Here is a 14745-nt window from a genome sequence, read left to right as displayed (position 1 = left end):
CTCATCTCCTCTCCTGTCCTCTTGTCTCCTCTCGTCTCCTCTCCTATCCTCTCGTCTCCTCTTGTCTCCTCTCATCTCCTCTCCTGTCCTCTCGTCTCCTCTCATCTCCTCTCATCTCCTCTCCTGTCCTCTTGTCTCCTCTCATCTCCTCTCCTGTCCTCTTGTCTCCTCTCGTCTCCTCTCCTGTCCTCTCGTCTCCTCTTGTCTCCTCTCATCTCCTCTCCTGTCCTCTCGTCTCCTCTCATCTCCTCTCATCTCCTCTCCTGTCCTCTCGTCTCCTCTCATCTCCTCTCATCTCCTCTCCTGTCCTCTTTTCTCCTCTCATCTCCTCTCCTGTCCTCTTGTCTCCTCTCGTCTCCTCTCCTGTCCTCTCGTCTCCTCTTGTCTCCTCTCATCTCCTCTCCTGTCCTCTCGTCTCCTCTCATCTCCTCTCATCTCCTCTCCTGTCCTCTTGTCTCCTCTCATCTCCTCTCCTGTCCTCTCGTCTCCTCTCCTCTCCCCTCCCCTCCTCAGCCCCATGTGGGCACCATACCAATCAGCTGATGCAGCTGACTCTCATGAATGTGGGCAGCGTGTGTTTCATGCTGTGACTTCTGTTGTATTTCATCCTTCTGATCCGCCGCTGCACTTTTATTATTTGTCAGTCTGAGAACACAGTTTCACCCGTCAAACTTAGTGATGCGTCCTCTCCCGCCCACCTCCGCTCCTGATCCGAAGCCCTCACACCTTGTTGCCGCTGATCCGCAGAAAAAAAAGGAGAGAAGAAGAAAGAGAGAGAGAGAGAGAGAGAGAGAGAGAGAGAGAGAGAGAGACCCAGCCCATCTGCTCCAGACAGACGGAGGAAGAGAATGTGTTTCTTGTTAGGGAATCCCCACAGCTGGGCCATGATGTCACCACGCCCGCGACTCACCTCCTCACTGCTGTTTCCACACACACACACACACACACACACACACGCACACACTACGGCGGGGGCAGACCACACCCTCGTATTGTCAGCAGGGAATCCAACATATACCCCGACACTCGTCCACGTCTGACTTGTTCTCCTGTACTTTTCCATTATTGCATTAATCCTCGTCAACCATCAGCTGATCAATATTCTGATGAGCGTTCGAGGTCGTTGTGGTTCTGGTTCGTCACGGGAACCGAGCAGTGGTATCGCGTTCAACTTATTTTAGAAAAAGATTTATATTAATATTCAATTATTTGATTCGCAGATATTCAAAATGTTAAAAAGACAAAACGTTTGTCATCGCTCAGTTTATTGAGGCTGTTGGACTCTCAGTTGATTGTTTAAATATGAGTGTGAAGCATAAAACAAATTATTTTAGTTATAACTAGCTATTAGCTATAACTTTACATTAATATCTTCAGACTCAATTATTATTCTGCTTGTTGATTGGTCTATTAATTGATCTGCACCAGTTTAGATGGAGGCCTCGGGTCCTTCCTGGTTTGGTTTGGCCTCGTTCAAATCTGATCTCTTTTTTGGGGGGTAAAAACTTTTTTGCACATTGGGTTCAGGTCAGAGTTCCACGGGGTCCATTTTGGATCAGTTCAAACACTTTGGACCCGTCTCCCACAGATTGACGAGATGCTGTTGAAGCTGTAAAAACATCCTTAGTAAATTCTACTTGCCAATCCCACGAACCGTTATGTGGCAGTAGAAAGAAAAAGAAAAAAAAAGCACTTGATGAAATTGCCTCTTGCCGATATCGGTATTCCTGTTTCATCTATAAAAAACTAAAACATAACAGTGGTTGCCTGGCAACAATCTCCTTGGTTGTCAAACTTAGTAAAAAAAAAATATTTCAGTCGGTATTAAATAAAGTATATATATATTTTTGAAGGTAGAGTCTAATGGAACATGAAATGCTGCTCAGAGCGATGAAAAGAAGCCGTGACGTCGACGGCTCAACGTTGCCAAATGTAGCCTGTAGGCCGAAGCTCCTCCCCCTTTCGGCCCCTGCGTCAGCGGCCCACGTCCTGATCATCGGGGAGAAACATTCCCGTGACGCAGACGCTCGCGGGAATCGCTCAGTAATTAAAGACGTCGGTGCCCTGGTCTGCACCTCTGAACCCACAGAACTTAAAATGATGAGGAGGATGATGATGCTCATAGCTGGAGCCTGGACTCACACACTGTGTCACCCACGCTCCAGTCACCTTGTGGAATGAAGGACTGGGAATACCACAATTTACACACACACACACTGGTTACTCACCAGCCTCCATGCGTACATCACACACACACACACACAGCACTACCAGCAACTTGCTGAGATGCACTTTTATTATTTGATTTTTGGTTTTGGCCGTGGGGAGATGGAGGACGTTTTCATTCCTGCCTCATCCGAACCTCGGGAATCTTCTCCCGGTGTGGACACCCCCCCCCCCCCCCCCCCCGAAAAGGAATTGCTGGGCTACATTTTGACATTCGCAATTTATTTATTTTCCTTTTTTTAAATGAGGGACCGAAAGAGATGCCACGAGTTCCTCACGTGTTCCTCACGTGTTAAACACTGTAATATATAATCACAGCCTCTCATCAGTTATTATAAAGTTTAAAGTGTTGTCGTCGGCGGCGGTGGCGCTCACCTGCATGGCTGAATCTTCATTGACTGTTAAAAAGCTCAGCGTTAATTCTTCTTCTTCTTCTTCGCGACGTATCGAGCCGCGCCGCCCCGACGCTTCGTTAACCGTTACCGCTTCGATCTCTCGGCTGCCAAACGATTCCTATAATCTTAAAAGATGTTTGTTTACGCGCAAAAAAAAAGTCATACCCCAAGTTATTCCTACTATTCAAACGATAGTAGAACACGATAAGTGAAGTATTAACCCGAGGAGTGAGAGATTATATCGGTTTACATGTAAAGGAATGTATTAGTGTATTAACGAGTCGCGGACTCCAGCGTCACACTGTTCAAACCCTCTCCCAGTGTGAATGTGCAGTCGGACTTTCCCAGGTTTTTTTTCCCCCGCTAAAGTTTTCCCTCTATCGACATTCCCGCTCATCCCCGGTGACCTACAGTGATAACCTGTCGTATTCGTGAAAGCTGAATGTGTCGTCCCCCCGCGAAGACTCGAAGCAGATTCTGTAAAATCTGTTTTTTCTTTTGCTACTGTTGCTCCCAGTGTTTTAAATTTAAAAACAGACCGAGATGCTCCTCTGCTCCGCTCACTTCTGTACCCCCACGCCTCCTTGTAAAGTCCTGCCAAATGCAGATATTTATTAAATGATGTAAGTTATATACGAGTGACTTCACTTGTTCCCCCTTTAGTGGCATTGCTCAGTAGTTTACACATTCTACGCGTGAAGTCAGAAAACTCTGAAGTTTTGTTTTATGTTGAAGCTCAGTGTGACAATAAAGCTTTTACATGTGCTCTTAGTTTGTTTGTTTTTTGACTCCGCCAACTCGTACCGTGTTTTTGAACTACATAGCTAAAGGTAATGCATGAAGTAAACTGTAGTTAATGGTTAGGAAATAGATCAGCTCAAAAGTTATTTAACAGTTGAATGGGATAACTTTAGGTAAAGGATAAAGTTAGCGACAAGCAATAAAACTGTTGAACTAGATTGCTAAAGGTAATGGATCAATGAATAGTTAGCTAACAGTAAATAGTTGAACTAGATAAAGGTAACGGATCAAGTTGTTGGCTAAAATAATCAAAAGATTGGTGATGACTAAAGGATCAAGTAGCTAAAAGCAATCAAACAGTAGAACTCAATAGCTAAAGGTAATGCATAAAGTAAAGAGTAGTTAACTAAAAGTAATTGAAAGTTCATCTATATAACTCAAGGTAAAGGATAAAGTAGATGGTTAGCTTACAGCAACCAACAGTTGAACTAGAGGGCTCAAGGAAATGGATAAAGTAATGAAAAAATAATGGATAAATAAATATTTAGCTAAAAGTAAACAGTTGAACTAGCTTAACGGATAAAGTTGTGAGCTAAAAGTAATCAAACAGTATAATTAGATACCTAAAGGTAATGCATTAAGTAAACCGTAGTTAATTAAAAGTAATTAAATGTTCAACTCAATGGTAAAGGATGAGGTAGCTAGTTAGCCTACAGCAATCAAACAGTTGTACTGGATGGCTTAAGGTACTGAACTTTAAGTAGAATTCTGAAGTACTTTACTGAAGTATTTCCATTTTTTATGTTACTGTTATTTTGAGTTTTATTTAAACTGCACTGTTATATTTTACATGCATGATTATATTAAACTAATTAGGTATTTTTTTTAGATGAAACCACCCAACACTTGTTCAGGTCAGCTGCAATATTTATACTTAAAAAAGAATAATCCAATAACATACTGTATATGGTAATGGATATTAAAAACAGTACATTTGAATTGCAGTATTTTTTCACTGAGACGTTACTTCTCTTGTTGACGTGAAGCATCCGAGCTCTTCCCCGACGGTTCAGTGGGTTTATCCAGAAAGAAAAAGAAATAATGACCACACAAGTCGAGAAAATAATCATCAGTTGCAGTTGAACCTTCAGTCTCACTGTCGGAGGATCGCATGAAGGATTTTAGTCTCTGATGACGGTTTTTGTTTCTCTCTGTTTAAAGATCAAGGAGAACGCTGAGTCACGGTTTGTCTGCAGAGATTCACTCGAACCGATTAAAGGCTCCGTTTACCACCGACCTCCTCACTGTCACTCTTACTGTTACTGTACCGGTGCTGCTGCAGGTGCCAGAGGAAACAGAAAGGACGTGTGAGGCGATGATGATGATGAGGATGAGGATGATGTTGATGGGTCTCAATGACAGAGCTGCAGGCCTCGATTATGTTTGACGGCAGCCGCACAAAACAGCCATTGTTGCCATGTGATTATAAACCTGCACCACACAGGGACAAATACACGATTAGGTAATGTTCAGCGCACAGATCTGTGTGTGTGTGTGTGTGTGTGTGTGTGTGTGTGTGTGTGTGTGTGTGTGTGCAGTGGATGAATGGCGGTGTCTGTCTGACATGATGGGAGGCGGAGGAGGAGGAGGGAAGAAAAAGGGAGAGGTGGGAAAACCTAATTGCAGGTTGTGCGGTGATGCAGGAGGAGAGGAATGTGTCTGACGAGCTCGTATCTGATCTCCGGAGCCTGATGACAGTCAACAAGAGGCTTCCAGACGAGCAGACACCACACAGGGATCTGCCCGGCAACGCTCGTGTGGGCGACCCTTGACCTGACTGACGTCGTTCGGAGCAGCCCCTTCAAATTAAAGGGGGGGGGAGATAAGTGAGAGGCTGTGGGTTGTAATGGGAGAGATTACAATCTCTACACAAAAAGTACAGTAGGCATGGTTAGGATTTCCTGCTTCCTGTTGCTTGAGCGACCATAATTAATCTCTGAGTCAGAGAGCGGCGAGAGATCCCTGAGAGCCCGGGGACATTAAAGTCATGCTGAAGGGTTGTTTATTTTCAAATATTTTTGGAATTGTCTTATTTATCATAACTTTGCGATAGATGTCGGCCATTCAGCTTTCATGGCTGCCCGGACCTCGCCCAGCGATGCAGCAGCAAAAAATAAATTGGGAAAGTCCCATTACCATGTGATGTGGGCACAAACCAAAAAGCCTTTCAACATGTACAGTATATACACTGTGTTGTGTTTATTGAACCAAACTCGAGAACAGAGGTGGCAACTGTGATCGGTTTTATTGATTGAAAGAAGAAAGCTCAACTTCCTCTTTTTGTGTTTTTCTTCATCTACAGGGTTTTGCCCTGATGTCATGGTGATGTATTAGTCAACACACACACACACACACACACACAAACACACACACACACACACTCCTAAAGCACCATACATTTGATTTAATCCATTCTAGGATTTGTAGTCGGCAAAAAAGTTAAGCATCAAAGTTCAATCTTGACTTTGGAATGAGACGTTTGACAAGAAGAAGAATCCCGACTCAAGGCTCCCTTGCTTGCTTTTGTCCAGAGCTTTCAGTTGCATCACCAAACGACTGACGAGGCGTTTCAGGAGCGTCGGGAGTTTCAGTGTTTTCTGTCGACAATATGTCTAAATAAATGTTATCATATTGGCTCACAACATTTCTGTTATAAAAATGATTAGATAAGTTAGATCATTTTACTGTATCACTACACGTCCAGGACATAATGAGGAAGTACAGTGTCACCGTGGTCAAGCGGGTTGAGTGACACACACTGGACCGTTATTTCACAGTGCGTCAATTGATACTCGGGGTTCGACCGCAGCCGCATGAGTGTCCAGGACGAAGACTCGTACGAAAAAACACGGCCGCAGCAAAAACCGCTAATCGAAGGTTACAACAGCTCCACTTGAAGGGGGAAGCCACGGGAGGAATGTGGGCCGGACACAACACCGGCTGTAAACAAGGGGATCTGACGCTTCTATTAATCTAGGAGCTCTGGAAGGCTGATATCACACACACACACACACACACACGTCTGTACGTCAAACAGTGCATAGCAGTTATTGTCCAGAAAAATCCTCCGTCAGCGATACAGTGAGACAGACAGGAGCCTGGTAACATACCAGCCATCAGTCTGCTGCACACACACACACACACACACACACACACACACACACACTCACTGTCTCTGCTATTAAACACATCAGATAGGCCGTGTCGTTGTTGGTGCAGCATGTATCATGGACCCCCCCCATCATGTCGGTTTGTGATTCACTGACATCACTTCCCTCCCAACAGCAACAGACGGTCGGGTTGTTAGGAGAGTCCACTGGAGGGGGGGGGGGGGGGGGGGGGGGGGGGGGGGGGGGGGTGGAATCTATGATACTGTACTGGCCTTTGTGTCGGAGAAGGGGAAAACCAGCTACATCATCATCATCATCCCTGCGAGGCTTTTGATTTACTCCCGCCTGAAGAACATCTCCTCTGTTGTGTTTTTTTCTCCCCCTCCTCGTTCCCGTCTTCCCTCTGTTCTCTCTCTCATCACGCACTCAGAGGTGTGAGCCTAATGAGCCCAGAGGTCCGGGGTCTGAGGTCATGCCGGATGACGTACTTCGCTGTAGCATGCGGAGCGACTAGGCCCGTCCCACCCACCTCCTCCAGTTTCTCACATCACGGCTCATTCAGAAATGAATCCGACCGTGGCCTCACGCTGCAAACGCACACCTGGTGGAAAATCTAATTATGAAGATGTTTTCACAAATTGGAAGACTTTTATAAAAGTGTTTTTTCTTCTTCCCTTCACATCCAACTTTCCCTCTGGATTTGTGAAAGAAGGGAGTATATTGTTTCACATTACGCAGCTCCAGCACCTGCACCTTGTCTGGATTTGAAATGCATTACCATACTTCATGATTCTGTTTATGCTAATCGACTTGGAGCCGCTCACTTCTTCATCCTGTCATGTTGAGAACAGTTCCAACATTTCTTTTTCCTGACATTATCCCCACGTCCAGGCCTCTCAGTTGATAACCACTTCATACTGACAGCGAGCATCTTGATCCCAGAAGCGTTCATCTAAATTCAAACGTGAATTCAACATTAAGTTCATGAAAGTGGATTTCATCATTTACTTTCTGTCAGTGTTTGGTCACGTCTGCATTCTTACGACCAGGCGATGCAGACGCTGTTTCAACCATCTGTTATTGAAGCCTTTGGCTCTATATTTCAACTGTTTACTTTAATTTAGATGAATTTGAGATAACTACTTTATACATTACCTTCAGACATCAACTGTTTGATTGCTGTTAGCTAACTACAGTAGCTACTTTATCCTTTAAATTAAGTTGTGTACTTGAACTTTTAATTACTTTTACTTTACTACTATTTACTTGATGCATTACCTTTAGCTATCTAGTTCCACTGTTTACTGTTAGCTAACTACATCCATTACCTTTAGCCATCTGGTAGCCTACAACTGTTCAATTGCGGCAAGCTAACTAGCTACTTGATCCTTTGCCATTGAGTTGAATGTTTTATTTTGAATTAACTATGGTTTACTTTATGCATTATCTTTAGTTGTTTCTTTAACCTGCTCTTGTTGTTTTAAAGTCAGTCTTCATGCCCTCATAGTTTATGCGAAAATTGGATAATGTCTTGTTTTTTAAACGAGTTTACTCTCCACAATCCCTCTATACAACTCTAACAGTAACCCGGGGGAATCACAGTCAATGTTGTAAATCACCTCTTTCTAAACAGTTCAGATATCTCCGTGTGATGTTGTTGCTTATGTCATGGTAACAGAAGTCGCGGTGGACATTTCTTTGGTCCTGTTGACTTTACGAGTGAGGTCAGGACTAATGAAGCATCCCACAGCGTCACCGCTCGTCTCTCAGAACGAATGCCCATGACATTTCCCCGCCATTGTCTGCTTGTTTCCAGCAGTGACCACAGGGCGATGCTGGAGCTGTGAGGGTGTGTGAAAGCCAAGCGGCAGGTACTGTGTGTACACAATGGCTCAGACGTTTCAGCTCCCAGGGCAACTCCGACGCCGGCGCGATGAAAAGAATCCGCGTGGGAGCAAAGGGACGGAGACACTGATGAAAACAGCGAGCGATAAGAGCCGATCTGTGACAGGGCAACGGGTGAATCATGTCAGAATTATGAGTGTTTATCTGAGAAAGATTGGAAGGAAGCGGGAGGAGAGCGGACCTTGGGTGGAGGGGAAATATCATCTGGTCGAGAGGGGCTGCCGGTGTTTCCCAAAACACCCGACAGCTCTGTTTTGACTCTCTGGTGATTGGAAACAGCAGCCGTGGCCCGGCGTGGAACCTGGTAACGTGGTAAATAATATTAGGTATTATCTGCGAACATGAGTGAGTGTGTGTGACTCACAAAAACAACAGGCGTCCCTCAGCCAGTGCACACCACGCACTCTTGTTCCCACCCTGGAGGAGCGGCAGGGTTTCACTACTCAATTCAAGATGGGTGACTTCATCGGCTGTTGTGTCTCTGCGCATCTCTCGTCTGCTCTACACCCACGAGCCGTATTGACTCAGGTGTGGACAGGCGGCGCATTGATGAGGAAACATCTTGAGGATCCGTCTCTCGCGATGACCTCAGGGTGCTTCCTCCACGGCCGCGGCCACCTCGGCGATGACAGTGTGGTCTGTTCCTCCGGGCCGGCGCCAAAACCACTTTGAAGTGACCGCAGAGAGGAAGCGGAGGTCAAGTCTGGGAGATCCTGACACGGCCGGCTGACTGAGAAACGTGTTCTGCTGATGTCATGGTCCGTCCTGCCCAAATGTTTTTACTTTTCCCCCTCAGTCCCTGTGCTGGACTGCGTCCTCCACCTCCTCCTCCTCCTCGTTCGCAGCCTGATTCGATTACTGTGAACCTCACATTCGGTCTCCTATTGAATTAATGCTTCTAAAGAGACGTTGTACTTTATTGAAGACAGAAGTTTAAGAGGTCAACACAGAATGCATTACTGGTTATCTCACTTGCACATCTCTGGGTCAAACCTCACCTTCTTCCTATATGCTTCCGTGATCCAACCGCGGGCCGACACTAGAATCTGTGCAGTGTAACAATCCCCACTCGCCAGGTCAACAGACATGACACGAGTAAAACCGTGGGATTCGTCCCTTTGCTGCGTCACCGAAAAAATCTCCCCTGTTCCCACCGTTGGGGCGAAATCTCCTGTTTGGACAGAGAGTCCACCGTCCCGCCACGTGATGTAGGATGGAAGAGGGGGAACAGAGAGGAAGGAGCAGCGGGCGAGAGGATGCAGGAGTCCTGCGCCGAGCGCTGACAGAGTAAGAGTTCAACTTTCCGCGAGTGTGTGAGGGGCTCCGAGCGGGGGCAGCGCTTCCAACAATACCACTGACTGAGCGAACGTCCATCTTGTTTTCGGTTTCTATACAGAATCTTCAGCTGCATATCTTTGGCCATGTCTGCACCTTGGGTCGAGTGATGCCGACTGGCGGTGGGCCAACTGGCGGTGGGTCGGTCGGTCAGTCGGTGGGTTGGTTGGTGGGTCGGTCGGTGGGTCGGTCGGTCGGTGGGTCGGTGGGTCGGTCGGTGGGTCGGTCGGTCGGTGGGTCGGTGGGTCGGTCGGTGGGTCGGTGGGTCGGTCGGTAGGTGGGTCGGTGGGTCGGTCGGTGGGTCGGTCGGTCTATCGGTCGGTCGGTCGGTCGGTGGGTCGGTCGGTCTATCGGTCGGTGGGTCGGTCGGTTGGTGGGTCGGTGGGTCGGTCGGTCGGTGGGTCGGTGGGTCGGTCGGTGGGTCGGTCGGTGGGTCGGTCGGTTGGTGGGTCGGTGGGTCGGTCGGTCGGTGGGTCGGTGGGTCGGTCGGTGGGTCGGTCGGTCGGTGGGTCGGTCGGTTGGTGGGTCGGTGGGTCGGTCGGTCGGTGGGTCGGTGGGTCGGTCGGTGGGTCGGTCGGTTGGTGGGTCGGTGGGTGGGTCGGTCTATCGGTCGGTGGGTCGGTCGGTTGGTGGGTCGGTGGGTCGGTCGGTCGGTGGGTCGGTGGGTCGGTCGGTGGGTCGGTCGGTCGGTGGGTCGGTCGGTGGGTCGGTAGGTGGGTCAGTCGGTCGGTCGGTGGGTCGGTCGGTGGGTCGGTCGGTGGGTCGGTGGGTCGGTGGGTCGGTCGGTCGGTCAGTCGGTGGGTCGGTGGGTCGGTGGGTCGGTCGGTGGGTCGGTCGGTGGGTCGGTGGGTCGGTGGGTCGGTCGGTCGGTCAGTCGGTGGGTCGGTGGGTCGGTGGGTCGGTCGGTCGGTCAGTCGGTGGGTCGGTGGGTCGGTGGGTCGGTCGGTGGGTCGGTCGGTGGGTCGGTGGGTCGGTGGGTCGGTCGGTCGGTCAGTCGGTGGGTCGGTGGGTCGGTGGGTCGGTCGGTGGGTCGGTCGGTGGGTCGGTGGGTCGGTGGGTCGGTCGGTGGGTCGGTAGGTGGGTCAGTCGGTCGGTCGGTGGGTCGGTCGGTGGGTCGGTCGGTGGGTCGGTGGGTCGGTGGGTCGGTCGGTCGGTCCACCACTTTGGTCCAGTCATCACAATGACTTCATAGAGACTCTCTGACTTTTCCTGTCGGCGCCACCATCAGGTCAAACGTTTAACTTATGCTATTTAATGGCTGTTTGACTGGAAAAAATGTTTTGCACAAACATGCACGGTTCCCAGTGGATGAACCCTGATGACTTTGCCGTTCCCCTGACTTTTCTCCAAGTTTGGTGTGAACACAGCACAAGTCTACAGAGGCCCTGAGCGGACATGTTTACCAGAAAAAATATGTTTCTGGTGCGCACGAGAAACTATAGAGTATAGAGTCCACCGGTGATGATGTCACAGAGAGGAGGCTGTGGTCGGACCCAACCAAGGAAGCGGTCACGTTTTGAAAATAAATAACTGTCGGACTCGCGTGCATTATTAAAGATTACGCATTGTATGAACTGAACCTCAATACTTCGGCTCTTCCTCACTTTGCGGGCGTGGTCATGTGACCCCCCCCCCCAGCTCGCTCCCACGAGCCGGCCACTCCGGAGGAAATCCAAGGAGCTCCATTAATTCCCTGACAGTCAGATAATCACGTTAGAATAAAGAACGCGATGCGATGCAGTGCGGTTCTTCCCCGACGGCGGTGTCCTTCTCCCGTGTTTCCCTCCACACTCGCAGTCCAGAAGTGGCTCCTTTGATAGGCCGACGCTCCCACACGCTCCAACCCACACACATCCACTGAAACTGGATCTGCCTAATGGTCTGGAATATCCCTGTTTGGGCCGATCATTGCTCCAATTTTCTTTTCAAATGTGCAGTTTTGATAAAACCACAGGCCGGCGTGATGCGACCGGAGAGGTGGAGGTGGTGTCGGGGGGAGCGGGGTGTAAACATTGGGGCTGCGAGGGAGGCGGGGTGCAAGGAGCGAAGAGAGGCAGCGTGTGCGTGTGTGTGTGTGTGTGTGTGTGTGTGTGTGTGTGTGTGGCAGACTCGGAATGACCTTGTTACCACAGAGGATGTGGGAGTGAGGGGAGGAAGACGAGGCTCTGCTCTTCATTCCGTGAGCTCCTCGCTCAGATTAAAGAAAACCAGTAATAAGCAGTGGAAAGAAGAAAAAAGATCTCTGCGATGTTCCACGTCGTCCTCGTGCGTCAAGGTTCCCGAGGAAAGCGTGTTACTGTTTTCAAAGTGCTCCGCCAATCACGCGGCAGCTGTGCCCAGGATCCGCGCCGTCGAACACTCACGGCCGGCAGCAGCTCTTCGACCATTTCCTCATATTTGGCTCCTCTCAATTCCTGCAATTTCAAACCCTGCTGGTTTTTCAGAAAACAGGCTGAATGCAGTGGAAAACATTCTGGTTTTGCTTTGAAGCTGAAATAGCCATGGGCAGAACCCGACCGAGTCCGCTGTGACTCCGCAGAGGCCCTGAACCTTCACCCTTGACCTGGATGCCGACGCCCGGCTTCGTGGATTGGGCGTGAGGTTTCACCCGGTTCACTCAGAGTGCTCTTAGAAAAACCCCCCAGAGATGATCAGTCGCTGGTAACAATGGGACAGTTGGCCGGTGCCAAAGGTAAACACCCCGTCTCAGGTTTTATCTCTGCATGCAGTTTGAAAGGGCACTTTTGTGTCTACGTTACCTCGCTTCACCCTCTCTCATTCATGCTTCATCTCTTCTTCTTTTTCTTTCCTCCTTCTTCTTTTTCCTCTATCTTCAGCTACGGCGCTTTTGGCTCTCTGTCATCATCCGAAAACGGCGTCAGGTTCCAGTGTCTGGCAGGCTGTGCGTGGCCAAACAGAAGGGGCATGGAGACCATCCAAACACTCTCTCTCTCTCTCTCCATGCTTCTCGGGGATCAACCAAATGATGAATAAACGTGCGCTGCAACCCAAACAAACACACAGGAATGGCGCAGGAAACCCGCAGCTACACTCACATTATCACGGCGTCGTGACGACCCCTGGCCGAGAGGAGAGCACTTCGCGGTGCCGCATCCATCCGGGGCCGGTGCCAAGATCAGGCCACGGCCGGAGCCGTGACGCTGGAGTTCGAAAGGTCTCGCGGGGAAGCATAAGTTCCTACTGTACATCCTCGCTCTGCGACCACGTCAGGAGGAAGTTCCAGACGCAACATATCAAAAGAGGCAGCTCTATAAAAGCGAGAGTAACGGGGGGAATGCGGTCGAACTACTACATAACCAAAATCATGTGTGTGGTTTCATGAAGTCAGAAAGCCCATAATGATGGAGTATTAAATGATTGTAGCGCCATGAGGTTTGATGGTTTTGTGTGTGTGTGTGTGGGGGGGAGGGGAGGAACATATAAAAAGCCAGTTTTCTCCCATGAACTCCTTTGGCACCCAGAAAGTTTTCGGCCTGGATTTCGCAAACTCACCCAGCCTACTACAACCACCCCCTCCGCTCCTTCTCCATTGTCACCACTTCGGCCCCGAAAATAACTCCCCGGTTCCTAAAGGAGGTTCGTTTTTCTGCTGGCTGTTCAAATGCGACTCTTGTTGTTCCGCTGGCGCTGGGAAAAAGCGCCAGAGGTGAGGGAGGTCACTCCTCCGGGCGGACGGGAGCCGCTGCCGTGTTTAGATGCTGCGACGGCCGCGGCGTGCGACCGCCGGCCCGTCTGTGGACGCTCAGCCCTAACGAGGTGGTCCGGCTGCACCATGTGACGGGACCTTATTGTGCTGTTTTTGGGAGGGGGAGAATGTACATGTAAGCGGATTATAATTGGGGGATTTGAATTAGTATCACTGTGTTTGTTTGTTTTTGTATCGTATGTGGCTTAGGCTGTGACACAGAGTTTAGGTTTGAGTGACATTGTTTGCCATACGAGCCCGCAGACATTCTTACGCAGCTCCCTCGGCCGTTTAAAGCTGCATTATAACATTTTAAATAACAATGGGGGTGATGTGAAAGATGTCGCTGATACTGAAGTACAGTTAGTCCACGGAGAATAAATCACCTGACTCTGCAGTTCCCTTCAGCGCTCCGATTATTGTTTTCCTACTACAAGTCGCTTTTTTTTTGTGGAAAAGCCTCTCATAAAATGATTTTACTGGTTTACTTTGCTGGTAACAGATTGCACATACTTGCACTGATTTATGTACATTTTTGTTAATATATTTAAATTAATATTCCTTACTTTTTAATATTTCCTTACTTATCTGTCTATGTATCTATGTATCTATTTATCTGTCTATCTGTCTGTCTATCTATCGATCTATCTATCTATCTATCTGTCTGTCTATCTATCTATCTATCTAACTGTCTGTCTGTCTGTCTATCTATCTATCTATCTTTCTATCTATCTATCTATCTATCTGTCTGTCTGTCTATCTATTTATCTGTCTATCTATCTATCTATCTATCTATCTATCTGTCTGTCTGTCTGTCTGTCTATCTATATATCTATCCATTTATCTATCTGTCTGTCTGTCTGTCTGTCTGTCTATCTATCTATCTATCTATCTATCTATCTATCTATCTGTCTGTCTGTCTGTCTATCTATCTATCTATCTATCTGTCTGTCTATCAATCTATCTATCTATCTATCTATCTATCTATCTGTCTATCTATCTATCTATCTATCAATCTGTCTATATATCTATCTATCTATCTATCAATCTGTCTATATATCTATCTATCTATCTATCAATCTGTCTATATATATCTATCTATCTATCTATCTATCTATCTATCTATCTGTCTGTCTGTCTATCTATCTATCTATCTATCTATCTAACTAGCTAGCTAGCTACCTAGCTAGGTGTGCTACCCGTTCAGCACCAAAGGACAGACAGACAGATTTGTCAACTAGCTGGTCAACAAAGTGGAACTTTTAAG

Source organism: Scophthalmus maximus, chromosome 14, assembly GCF_022379125.1.
Source record: "Scophthalmus maximus strain ysfricsl-2021 chromosome 14, ASM2237912v1, whole genome shotgun sequence".
NCBI classification, from domain to species: domain Eukaryota; kingdom Metazoa; phylum Chordata; class Actinopteri; order Pleuronectiformes; family Scophthalmidae; genus Scophthalmus; species Scophthalmus maximus.
The sequence above is the reverse complement of the archived record's forward strand: the minus strand, read 5'-3'. Positions refer to the sequence as shown.